We start from the raw sequence: 14,097 nt of genomic DNA, 5'->3' as shown, positions 1-14,097 counted from the left end.
GGCTCTGACTCAGCTTTGAACCCAAGCCCCACTTCTGTACACACACAAATCAGTCTGACTCAGGTCAGCATGCACCCAAGGTCCTGGTCCTAGGACTCCTAGTGGGGTAGGTCAGAGCCTGAGTCCCGCTCCGGACGCAGTTCAAGCCACAGAGCTCAGTCAGAAGGTCTGCGTAGTGCAATATGTACGCGTTAGCACAGCTGAGACACCCAGATCCAGCAATTGTAAATTCTGGTTTACAATGCAATAAAGATGCTCGAGCACCAAGTCCACAAGCCCAGGTCCCACACACCTGGGCTTAGTGTACAGTGTGGACATACCTTAAGTCTGGGCATGGTCTTTCTCTTAACTCTTCAGATTACCCGAGTGCAGTGAACAAGTCTATCAGCGAAATCCCATCAAATGGGTCACAGTCTCCCCACCTTTGGCAAGTCATCCCACTGAGTGTTTATGCACATGCACGAATAAGGCAAGTAGTTTGCAGCTCAGAGTGAAATCTGACAATCTAGGTCGAGGCAGCTTCTCAATAACCCCTCACTTTTAAAGGATCAGCATGGTACAGTACTTACCCCCTCTCTAAGCCTCTGCACTATGCAAATGGAGCATCATTCAGAAGTACTACTGAACACATTAAAAACCAGCCTCCCACCTTCAAGAGAAGGAGCCTGGCTCTCTTTTTAGACAAAGTACCAGTTGGAAACCTCTTAAGGATCATTTCTTCAACATTTCCATCCTTTTAAAAATTAAAGGATCTAAGCAGAGCCCTTCAACAACTGTTCTCGTTTATATCCCGTGATCATTTCCTTGTGACATTGAACACTCTGCAAGATTTGATTAAGGGCAAATAACTACTTGGAAAGTACTGTGGTGGTTCAAAAATATTCCCAGAAGAGATCCATATTGATCCGGAGAACTAGAAGTGCTCCCCAAATTATAGGACTGATCCTGCCCACATTGACGGAAATGGCATTGAGTATACAATGTACAAATAAATCTATATGGGATTTGATGACACCCAGAGCCTTAACGTCAATGGGAACAAATCTATCCCACTAGAAACTTACACTATACTTAACACCATAATACAGTACTGAATACAATATAAATATAGAGAGTAGATCAGTGATACTAAGACTGAGGCTTGAGAGCTGCAAGTGGCTCTTTAATGTGTCACTCTTTGCAGCACATGGTATTAAAACCCGGTGTGATTTAATTATTAACCAATCTAAGTTACTAACCAATCAGGATGCTTTTACTATGTTATTAACCAATTGTAGTTAATAAAATAATAATACTTGGTCAGTCATTCTGCTGTGAGAATAATGTATGTATAGTACATGAAACAATGAATTCTCACGACTGTGGTTCTTTTGGGTAAGGTTGATCACTAATTTGGCTCCTGAACCACTGAGGTCTGAGTATCACTGGATAAGATAATATTTAGACAGATAAAATTAAATACAGTAATATCTCTAATTAGTTCAACTAACTTTTTTACAAAGAGAAAGCTGCACACTATTAGAAAAAGTTAGATAGCTTGGATAATCTAATTGGATCTGGTCTATGTATTTATACTATATTTGTACTGTTCCACTCATGGTGAGCATGACATAGCATCTAGAATGATAGGTCCTGCCCTTCCACCCCCGAAGCCAGAGGCAAAGCCATACAGATTCAATTGCAAATTATGAACTTAATGTCAAAAAGCTGCCATTGACATCACTGAGGGTAGGATCAGGTCTGGCATGTGCAGTATCTTATAGTTCCCCAGACTGAACTGAATGTTTGGGATTAGTGAGATTCAGGACTATTGTGATTGCTCCCTGGCCATTCCCAAGTATTTTCTAAGGCAGTGGTTCTCTGCCAGGGGTCCAGGGCCTGCGAGCAGGTTTTAGGGGGTCCGTCAAGCATGACTGATGTTACGCTCCCAGGGCAGAAAGCCAAAGCCCCGCCACGCAGGGCTGAAGCCTGAGCAACTTAGCTTCGCAAGGCCCCCTGTGGCGTAAGGTCCTGGGCAACTGCCCTGCTTGCTACCCCCTAACGCCGGCCCTAGCTTTTATATGCAGAAGAACAGTTGTGGCACAGCTGGGCTGTGGAATTTGTATAGCATGTTGGGGGGGGGGCTCCGAAAGAAAAAGGTTGAGAACCCCTGTTCTAAGGGACCAATCCTGCATTTCTTACAAATCACAAAGGTCTGGATCCACAAGATACCAGACTTTGGCACCTAAGTCCCATTTTTAGGCATCACAAAACTCCCACCTGGCTACCAACTCTCCTTGTAGGTGCCAAAAGTCACTCACCTTTGAAGTTTTTGCAGTAAACATCCTCATGGTGCCTATATTTCTGCCTCTAAGCATGCACTCTGCTGCTTCCCTCTAGCTGCCCGGATGCCTACGGCCCGCCTAAACCCCAAAGTAATCCACAAACCAGAGGGAAGACCAGCATTTGCAAGCCTAGGTCCCCCCTGGGGCCCAATCCTGCAGGTGTGCCTAACTCCACACAAAACAGCTGGGTGGAAGGGAGAATTCCCTTACAACTTTTAGCCTAGTGGTTCACTCTGGCTGTAGGAGACCCTGGTCCAAGTCCCCCTGCTGAAAAAGGATTTGAACACCGATGTCCCATCTCTGAGGCGAGTTCCCTCATCACTGGGCTATGGGGCATTCCAACATTGGCCTTCCTCAATCTCTCCCACTGAATTTATTCCACTTTAAGTAAATTGAATATTTAAATAATTATTGAGCCAGAGAGAGAGTGAGAAGGGCTCTCCAGCCCCGTATGCAAGTTAGGCAGAGGAGCACCTATCTTCCCTGTTTTCTGGATTGCTAGCAGAGCTGGGTGCCTCTCTGCACTCAGAATTCAGCATTGGTCTGAGAGAGGGGAGGGGTTCAGCACACCCCCCTCTTATTCGTCTCTCCCATTGGCTTGCGTAGGTGGCTCCCTGCCTAATGTGCGGGCTTAGTGAATCACGTTCCAAGGTACCTATCTCTCCCCATTCATTGTATAGGCAACTATGCTCCCTAACTCAGACTTTGAGGATCACAGTGCTGTTCCAGTAAGCTATGAGGCACCTAAGTCCCTTCTGTGGACCTGGGCCAAACTGACTTCAGGGAGTCTTCCTGGCGTGCAAGGACAGCTTGATTCTGCCCTCCATGCCCACTGACAGCTCTGAAGGATCACTGCCTTTCAGAATGCAAGACTGGGCCCTAAAATGACAAAGGATGATTCTCTTATTATTAACTCACAGCAGGGTGGATGTGTATAGTGTATACCTTCTAAAACTGAAACCTTCATCTATCTCTGAGTTGTGAATAATATGTATTAAGGTTATAACAACCAACAAGACTGCACTTTTATGTAGAAAACTAAGATTTAAATCACGAGTCATGAAGACTCGATTTAATCATAGTTTTCTACATATTCTTCACAACTCAGAGATAGAAGTAGGTTTCATTTTTAGAAGGCACACACTATACATTTTAAAGTGATTTATTTTGAAAACTTTTCAGATGAGTTTTACAGCTATATCAGAAAATGAATGATTGTTTGGTTATTTCATTTACCAAAGGTAATTGAAGCAGATATTTATGAAGTCATTGGGAGGTGAACTATCTCCAATTCAACAGGTTAACCATTAATATCTGGAGGATTTTCTTGCCATGCTGTATTAGGAGGAGAACATTTAAATTGTTTTATTTACCTAAAACAACAACGTTATGTATTCTGGATTTTTTTTCTTCAACAGCAAACATATAATAATATTTTAACAAAACAAGCATATAAATTTTTGAATTTAATTAAACATTCAAGTTTTTTTTAAATCAGGTTTGTTTTTGTTAAAATTGTTTTTAACTAAAATAGTTAAATGAATTATTTTAAAAAACAAAACAAAAATCAAATCGACTATGTCAGCCAGGTCAACATGAGAAACTTAAAGTATTGGCTTCTGCAGCTAACTCAGTCGTCTTCACCTTCATTTTCCTGTTTGTTCATAATCTGGAAAAGAAAAACAAGCTTTCCTGCTTTTTTGGGTCCCAAACGATTTCTCAATTTGGAATGAATTAGTCCAAAGGAAGAAAATATTCTTTCTACACCGGCAGAAGAAGCTACTGCTGTTAAAAGTGAGATTATCACTTCAACAGTCTCTGAATCCAAGTGCTTAAGTGATCTCCACCAGTTCACTGGTGTGACTTTCTTTAAAATATCATCAGCAAACATATATTTCTTGAATGGTTCTTATTCCCAAACTGGCTCTCTTTATGGCCTGCTGCCATTATAGGTTTTCCCTTCTAGTGAGAGAATGGTCTGGTAGCTCTCAAATCAATGAAGACTACACTCAGAAAGACCTCAAGACTTCTGGAATATGCTGCTCAAACAGTTTTTCTTTTGTTTCTACTGCATGTCCCTCCCTTCTCACATTTATCTCCAGACTTCTTCTCCTTGTCCAGATCTATTCCATCCCCAACAACCTTCTATTCATTGAACTTTTTGAAGCTCCGCACTTTTAGAGAGGGGTAAGGGATTGACTCTGTGTACACAAATTTGCAGAGGGACAATAGGGTTGAGATCTGTTATTTCTCACCTCTATATATTTATTTATTTAAAACATTTTTGCTGTTAACAAGCATGTTATCTCTGGAGACGCAAATCCACAGTTTGAGAACTGCAAAACTAAGCATCTCTGATGGTATCTTCTAGACTGAGCACTGAGTCCCATTGGGTAGATAGAAAGATTAGCCTAAATAAAATCTATACAGACGCCCCTGGAATCCCATAAAATTGGGTCCCTAATCCATGAACTATTGGAACTCATTTACAAAACTTTTCTTAAACATTACATGAATATATTGTCTCATGCTATAGAATTACAATTTATAATCCCTATTCCATGATGAGATATCTTTGAGTTATAATGCATCTTAATTAAAACTATCTTTAGATGGTTTTTTTCCTCAAAAAGCATTTTATCAAAATTATCTGATTTAAATAAAAAAATCAATTATTTTAAAAAAAAATCTGATTTTTATCCACCCTGAATGACAGTTAAATGGACTGATTCTCCACTGCCTTCCTCCTGAATTAACGAGACAGGGTTGGTCATATCTTTTATTGGATCAATATCTCTTGGTGAGAGGCACAAGCTTTCGAGCCACACAGAGCTCTTCTTCAGGTTTGGGAAAGATACTCCCAGCGTCATGGCAAAATGCAAGGTGGAACAGTTTGTTTAGCATAACTAGTTACAATATATTGTAAGAGACCATTCAAGACAGAGTGGCCTGTTAACACTTCTTCAGTCAGAGGACAAAAAGAGAGGGCTAGTGGGTTGTTGTAATAAACCATAAATCCAGTGAGTCTGTAAAGTCCATGAGTTTTAGTGTCTAGCAGAGTTATGAATTTACGCTCCCAGCCTTGTCTTTTGAAAGTGTTGTGCAGATTTTGCTCTCTGCAGACCAGGACACACCCACTCGAAGCAGCACCAAACTCTGCCAGAACAACAGATGCAAAATCTGCAGACACATCTACAGCGCTACAATGATCAAAACCCTCCCAAAACACACCTGTCAAGGTCCATGATACTACTCATGCCTATCACAAAAAAGAAAAGGAGTACTTGTGGCACCTTAGAGACTAACAAGTACTCCTTTTCTTTTTTGCGAATCCAGTCTAACACGGCTGCTACTCTGATGCCTATCACAATATGTGGTGTACTTTGTCCAGTGCAATAAATGCCCCACTAACAACTATGTGGGTGAAACCAGACAATCATTATGCTCTTGAATGAACATAGACAGAAAAATGATAAGACAAAAACACCGCATCACCTTTGGGCAAACGCTTTTCACAAAGCGATCACTCTGTATCTGACCTCTCAGTCCTCGTCCACAAAGGAAACCTGCACACGTTCAAAGGATAAGCTTGGGAGCTTATATTCATTTCTATATACTAAGGCTTTGTCTACACTATCACTTTTGCTGGCAAAACTTTTGTCAGTCAGGGGTGTGAAAAAACCACCCCCCAACTGACATAAGTTTCACCGACAAAAGTACTGCTGTGGACAGCACTATGTCAGCAGAAGACGCTCTCCCACCAACATAGCTACTGCCGCTCGTTGGGGGTGGTTTCATTATGCCGGCGGGAGAGCCCTCTCATCAGCAGAGAGCAGCTCCACAGGAGAGCTTACAGCTGTGCCACTGTAGGATCCATAGTACAGACAAAGCCGAAGATTCATGGGCTGCAGGGTCACTGGATTTATGGCTTAGTAAGACCATCTCTAATCCATAACCCCCCTTTTTGTCCTATGACTGCAGAGATATTAACAGGCCACTCTATCTTTGATGGGCCCATACACTATGTGCTAACTACTTACACTAAATAATCGGTTCCGCTATTGCGTTTTGCAATGAAGCTGGGACTACTGTTCCCACACCTCAAGAAGAGTTCTATAGAATCACAGAATGAGAAGGGACCTCGAGAGGTCCTCTAGTCCAGTCCCCTGCACTCAAGGCAGGACTAAGTATTATCTAGACCAGTGCTTCTCAAGCTATCTGATGTGGAGGACCGGCAATTTTTATTTCCAATGTGCGCGCAGACCGGCAGCCGATGGCTCGTGGATCAGCACCGGTCCGCAGACCACCACTTTGAGCAGCACTGATCTAGACCATCCCTGTCAGGTGTTTGTCCAACCTGCTCTTAAAAATCCCCAATGATGGAGATTCCACAACCTCCCTAGGCAATTTATTCCAGTGATTAACCACCCTGACATTTAGGAAGTTTTTCCGAATGTCCAACTTAAACCACCCTTGCTGCACTTTAAGCCCCTTGCTTCTTGTCCTAGCCTCAGAGGTTAAGAACTATTTTTCTCCTTCCTCCTTGTAACAACCTTTTATATACTTGAAAACTGTTATCATGTCCCCTCTCAGTCTTCTCTTCTCCAGACTAAACAAACCCAATTTTTTCAATCTTCCCTCATAGGCCAGGTTTTCTAGTCCTTTAATCGTTTTTGTTGCTCTTCTTTGGACTTTCTCCCATTTGTCCACATCTTTCCTGAAATGTGGTGCCCAGAACTGGACACAATTGAGACCTTATCCATGCAGAGTAGAGTGGAAGAATTACTTCTTGTGTCTTGCTTACAATACTCCTGCTAATACATCCCAGAATGATGTTTGCTTTTTTTTTTTGCAACAGTGTTACACAGTTGACTTATATTCAGCTTGTGATCCACTATGACCCCCAGATCCCTTTCCACAGTTCTCCTTCCTAGGCAGTCATTTCCCATTTTGACAGGTTTCAGAGTAGCAGCCGTGTTAGTCTGTATTCGCAAAAAGAAAAGGAGTACTTGTGGCACCTTAGAGACTAACAAATTTATTAGAGCATAAGCTTTCGTGAGCTACAGCTCACTTCATCGGATGCATTTCCGATGAAGTGAGCTGTAACTCACGAAAGCTTATGCTCTAATAAATTTGTTAGTCTCTAAGGTGCCACAAGTACTCCTTTTCTATTTCCCATTTTGTATGTGTGCAACTGATTGTTCCTTCTTAAGTGGAGTACTTTGCATTTGTCCTGTGAAATAGGGTCTGACTTCCTTTCTACCCAGGGGGTGCTTGATCCACCCCCACTCCACCCCTTCTTCCAAGCCCCACACCCACCTCTTCCTACCCCGCCCCGCCCCTTCCCCCAAGGCCCTGCCCCACCTCTTCCCATCCCTCCCCACTTCTCCCCTCCCCTACCCTCCCAGAGCCTCCTGTGTGCAGCAGAACAGCTGTGCAGGAGGCGCTGTAAGGGAGGAGGGAGCTTGGCTGCTGGTGGGTACTAAGCACCCACTAATTTTTTTCCCACAGATGCTCCAGAGCTGGATCACCCATGGAGTCGGCGCCTATGCTGTGTGGCTTGAAAGCGGGTCTCTCTCACCAACAGAAGTTGGTCCAATAAAAGTTATTACCTCACTGTAGTGGTCCCTCGCTCTCCAGTGGAGAAGCAAGCCACCCTGCCTCACTGTATTGGGCGGTAACTCTCGGGTTTGGGTCACACTGGCAGGGCCGAGCCATAAGTAGTCTATAGTTCTGTGCCCGTCTAACAGGCAAACCAACAATAATAGTCTGGTGCTCTTGTCCCCACCCTCGGGCATGGCAGAGCGCTGCGTAGTCTTTAGCTCCCAGCCCCTCAGCTGGGGCTGGCAGCACTAAACAGTCTGGAGCTCTAGCCCTTTGGGCAGGGCCAAGCAGGGAGCAGGCTTTAGCCTCAGCTTGCCAGCTAAGGCAGCCAGCAAACACACAAGTCTAGGGGTTGAGCATCCACACCGTCTTTGGGGGGAGCACCACCACAACCTAGGGGCTCCAGTAGGGGTGAGCACCAACCAAGTCTAGCATCCAAGCTTGACAGATGATAGATTCACACAGGCCTCTTGGCCAAGGGTGGGGAGTCTGCCGCCCCAAGGGTAGTGTGGCAGGAGGTAGGGGGACATGGGCTAGCCCGACTCCACCACATCCCAACCCAGGGTCCTAACAGTGGCAGAGTGGTCCGCCACTGGGTCAGCAGGGATCCAGCCGCAACACACTGACCTAGAGTCAGTCAGCAAGGTAGCCGGACAGTCGGTGCACAGTAGATGGCAGTCCCGGCAACACCTCTTCAGGCCTAGTCTCCTCCAGGGACAGGGTGCTGCAGGGTGCAGGTTCAGCTCCGGGTTGCCGCAGCCGACTGGAGGCATCCGTCTTCTTCCCTGGCTCCTGCTCAGCTGAGCTACTGAGCCCTCCCTTTATATGTCCTCTCCCACCCTGGTACTTCCAGCGAAGGGGCTGGGGTGGGTACGGCTCTATCTACCAGGAGGAGTGTAGTGGTCCCTTGTTCTCCAGTGGAGGGAAGCCACTCTGCCTTGCTACACTCACCCACCTTGTCTCTCTAACACCCAGGGACCGACACAGCTACAACTACCCGACTTACACATGTGCCTAGTGCTTGTAACATGCTACTACATCAAAGTGTTAATATTTTACATCCACTTTGCACAGGCATAAGGGAAAGCAGAGAAGCAATATCACCAGCTAGTAAACTCGTTTCCCATCATTTTCCTCAGATTTGGTTGTCATTGCTATAACCACAGTGTGTGCTAGGCAATCTGCATAACTTGGGCTCAGCATGGCAACACCTAACGTTTAGGTGCCCGGCTGCCTAGTGGAATCCACAGCTGTGAGTTAGGCACCCAGACTTCCTATACAATGCATGGGCAGAGTTAAGCCCCTAAGAACGAGTGTCATAGAAACCAGCAAGCGGATAAGGGGCTATCTCATCTAGCCAGTAGGAAATGCTGAGGGGTGTGGCCTAGTTAGGCTCCTCCCTCTAGCCCAAAGTTAAGCGCCTATCTCTGCTCAGAATTGACAGCCACGAAGCCTCTCCTGGAGTTAGGTGCCCACCCAAGCCAGGTCAGTCCTTTCTCACAAAGAACAATCAGGAGGAAGAGGTGATGGTTGCCCCTTTTTGCTCAGTAGCCTAGTGTTTAGCACACTCACCTGGGCATGGAAGATCCTGGTTCAAATCCCCACTCTGTCTGATTTAGAGCAGAGACTTGACTCCAGATTTCCTACCTCCCAGGAGAGTGCCCCAACCACTAAGCTACATGGTATTCACAGGGGAGTCTCTCTCAATATCTCTTATTGAAACTGTTCTGCTTCCTATGAAATACTTAAATATTCATTAGACCAGCAAGATAATGACTCTACAGCCTGGTAGTTAGTGCAGGCACCAGGGGGACCTAGGTTCCAGTCCCTGCTGCAATTAATATTTAATTATTTATATGTAAGGAGGGTCTGAATGAATTCTTCCCTGACAGGTAGCTGGGAGGGGGAGAAACTTCAAGAGCAAACTGTATTTATATGAACATACCTACTCTGCTTAGATATCCAGGAGATAGAACGGTGTGTTGCTCAAAGTAATAAACTTTGGCTGCTGTTGAGTTACAAATCACTTTAGTACCAAATGCAGGGATAGTGAAATGCTGTTACCAATATTGACAGGTTTCAGAGTAGCAGCCGTGTTAGTCTGTATTCGCAAAAAGAAAAGGAGTACTTGTGGCACCTTAGAGACTAACAAATTTATTTGAGCATAAGCTTTCGTGAGCTAATGTATCCGATGAAGTGAGCTGTAGCTCACGAAAGCTTATGCTCAAATAAATTTGTTAGTCTCTAAGGTGCCACAAGTACTCCTTTTCTTGTTACCAATATTGTCATTATTATATGAATAAAGAGGAGCAGAACTGTGCTTAACATGTCCCAAAATGACGGGGTCACCCTCTGCTGAAAGGACCTGGTTAAGCCAGAGGCTCGAATGCCAGATCCCTGTGAAAGCAAGACAGGATGGAACAAGTGTTTCAGCCAGGAGGACTGGTCTGGACTGGTTTAACATGTTCCCCTCTTTGTTCAAATAGCTAAATAGGCTTCATTAAGAGCTTCTGTTATTTTAACTACTCAGTGAGAGCTGAAATCAGTTATGGTGGGGCAGTGTTTCTGCCCACCATTCAAAGAGCTGAAAATTACTAAGAGACTGATGTGCAGAGGTCACAGCGGGGACGCAGGTGGCTGCAGAAGATGACTGACAGTCGGCTGGTGAGTGAGTCGCTGGCAAGGCAGCAAGGAGCCATGGCTGGCGGGGCGACCAGGCAAAGCAAGTGCTCAGATGCTTGGGCAAGCAAGATGTCTTCTTCCCCGGATGGGAGGTGAACTCACACCGATGCACTTCTGAACACAGGATCCTCTCTGACCAAGGACAACCACTGAGTGGGGTATGGTGAGGGAGCAGAGAGGGGCACAGGAAAGGAACTTTTGGTTGTAGGACTCAAGAACATGAGGCAGAAGGAACTGCCCCATGCACTCTGGGGTGGATGTCCTGCTCAGTTTTATAATTATGAATCCCGCTTCTGGCATTTTACCTAATTAATGTCAAGTGACTTCCCTCCTTTCATTAAAAGTTTATTTTCTACACTCAGACTCTGTGCTTGCGAGTGGGGAAGTATTGCCTCTCAGAGCTGCCCAGGGGTAGTGTGTAATTTTCCCAGGTTACTGGGTGGGGGCTCGAGCTGGTTCTGTGTTGTATCAATGGAGAGGAACCCCTAGATATTGAACCCAACCCTGGTTGCTGCTGGCTCCACCTGGCAGAAGGGTTACATATACAAAGTAGAACAGCTTCAATACAAGAGATTGAGTGACATTTAAGTGGGAATTTGAGTACCAAGGGAATTTAGGCACCTACAGGGGTAGGCAGCAGCTGAGTGGAGTTTCTGAGGATCTAAATTTTGGATTTAGGCACCTAATGTTATGTCTACACAGCAAGCAGGATCCTGCAGCAGAAAGTCTTAGAGCCTGACTCTACAGACTCATGCTCACTGGGCTCACACAACGGTGCTAAAAACAGCCATGTAGACATTCGGGCTCAGGCTGGAGCTCGGCCTCTGAAGCCCATCTCCCTAGGCCTGCGCCCAAGTCTACACAGCAATTTTAAGCAGTGGTCTGTAGACACAGGCTCTGAGACTTGCTGCCATGGGATCCCGCTTGCTGAGCAGACGACCCTATGCCCCCGTGTGAATCTAGCCCTAAGGCTTTTGCTGAACAGGGATGGAATTACGCTGTGCTTAAAGTTAAATCTGGATTCTAGTGTTGGTCTTCTTCAGGGGACTGATTCAGCAAATCAGGACCCCAAAGACTTGCAATTTAAACAAAACAGGAAGCAAACAGATAAAGGAAAAAACACAGCACATGCTTTGTGAAGGAAAGGAGCACAAAAGTTATAGCAACAGGATCATGTGGCTGCTTCAAATCCACCCCACTGTTTTAAATAGAGTTGAAAATTATCTATGTAAAAGTGTTGTTAATTTAACACATACACACAGCTGTTTATCAGCCCAAACCATCTTATTTGGCACCAGCCACATTGACTGAAGTCAACCGTGTCCTGTGAACAGGGCTGATTAGTTAAATGCGAGGAGTCACCAAAGGAAACACAAAACACTGTTTTAGTGACTCTAATACAGGGACCAGTCCAGAACTGCTTAATCAGCCAAGGCACCAATTGCTCAGGATAATTAATTCTGGCTTTTATGTTTTTGAATTTCTCAGTAATCAGAGAGGCTTTCCAAAAAAGAGAAGCAAGTTAGAAACCAGGAAACATCTGCCCTAGATTGTAATACTTTTTAGGAAGATCACATTCTAGGTCTTGGCAGTGCCCAATGTATTTTACTCTTTCCACCTGATCAGCATTTAGGCCCTGATCCCACAACACAGACACTTCCTCATCCATGAATAGTCCGATTGTCTGCAAGGAATTACACGAGTATAAGTGGGCATAGGATCAAGACCTTGTCCTGTGTCAATCACAATTATTTGCTGCCATGCCTTAAAACAATATAAAGGCAAGTAAAAAAGCACTTCTTCTATTCTTTAATGACAAGCAAGTGTAGCCTGTGGTGTATTTGCGGGCTCAGTTTATTCAGAATCAATTTTTACCATACATTTTAGTTCAGAGCGTCCTACAGTTCCACCCCTTTTCTCCCAAGGAAAACAAATTGGATTCCATTTCATTCAGCAAATGGCCTCTAAAGATGTAATGGTGAACATCCAAACTACTCTAGATCATGCAATATTAATGTGTCATCATACCCAACATACTCACATACTGCAGACTCAACGGTAACATCTGCCTGATTTACATTCAGGAAGCAGCATTCCCAAATGCCTGACCCTTGATTTAAGAATTAAATTGTTAACTCATCAAAACTCTTTCCTGGATGAAAAAATTACATAGTTCGTTTGTCTACACTTCTTTTTGTATGGGATATTTTAATGTTTCTGGGGAAATTATTGCTAGTCTTCTTCCACTTAAATGAACTAAAGCTGGATTCACAGACTAGAAGGGTCATGATTATCTTGTCTAACCTCCTGCATTACACAGGCCACAGAATTTTAACCACAGGAGGGAATTATTCTTCCCTACTGAGTAAATATACACTATCCAGACCAATAACCTGTGGTTGAACTAGATCTTGTAACTTTTACTCAAGTGAGTAGTCCTTGCCTATGCCAGTCACTCCACTGATACTAGTGAGACTAATCATGTGACCAAGGATTACTTATCTGAATGAGGATTGCAAAGTTCGGGCGCTTGGCTCATTTCTTAGTGGCTTCACATTCAGTCTAAGCTGTCATTTTAATGCCTTTTTTTTCTTTTGCTACTGGTTAATTTTATAAGTTTCATTTTTAAAAATAAAAATATGGCATAGGTATACATACACTCTTCAAAACTGTCCTTAAAAGGATATTTTGTTTACATCCCAAATTTGGGTTTTGTAAAAACCCAATATTAGTAGAAATATTTCTGTGATTTTTTTAGAGGTCAGTGAAACAATCTTTTGTTTGCATTTCTGTATTCCCCTGCAGGGTGTGCCAGAACCAGTGCTAGTCCATTTGGGGTCCTAAACAGGAATATTTTGTCATCCCCCCCACACACACCAATAATAATAAAACAACAACAAGTAAATAGGGAGGCACCTTGAGCCGCTCGGGGCCTAAGCAATTGCTTAGTCTGTTTATGCCTTGCGCCAGCTCTGGGGTCTGCCACCCAAATACCTGTACCATTGAGCCAGTAATACATGAGACCAAAAATGAAATTGACTAGAAACCTTCTGTAGCGAGAAGTGAAACTAACTAGTCCATTTGCATCGCCCAAGTTTGGGTAAAGTGCAAAGAGTAAATGTGCAGTCTTAAGTGCAGAAACCTGAGGGAGATTTTTAAATTATTTAAATAATAATGTACAGAATGTTACCCTAAGAAATGTGACAATATGTCATAGCAATGGACAATTACACTACAGCACAAGGTTTGCAAATTACCACAAGGTTTGCAAATTGTATTACTATTGTAAACTGCAGCATTTAGGCTCTTGCTGCATCAGAGTAGGTTTGTTTGTTTTAAAGGGTAACATGAGCAATGAACATTTTACTTTTTAAAACAGCCTCTCTGCCACACGCATCACCATCTCTTCCCTTCATCTAGAACACGGCTGATAAGATCACCTTCCATGCCTGTCATTTTTGACACTCCCCACTCTTTGAATCGGTCC

The 14,097-nt window shown here is 44.0% G+C and overlaps 1 protein-coding gene across 5 annotated transcripts in view; it reads right to left on the bottom strand.

Moving 5' to 3' along the window:
- The window catches only part of SFMBT2 (Scm like with four mbt domains 2), a 205,877-nt gene that overhangs the window by 180,467 nt on the left and 11,313 nt on the right, over window positions 1–14,097 (bottom strand). The gene's annotated exons all lie outside the window — the stretch shown is intronic.

This window comes from Dermochelys coriacea, chromosome 1 (assembly GCF_009764565.3).
Source record: "Dermochelys coriacea isolate rDerCor1 chromosome 1, rDerCor1.pri.v4, whole genome shotgun sequence".
Taxonomy (NCBI): Eukaryota; Metazoa; Chordata; order Testudines; family Dermochelyidae; genus Dermochelys; species Dermochelys coriacea.
This window is presented reverse-complemented; position numbering and strand designations above follow the sequence as displayed.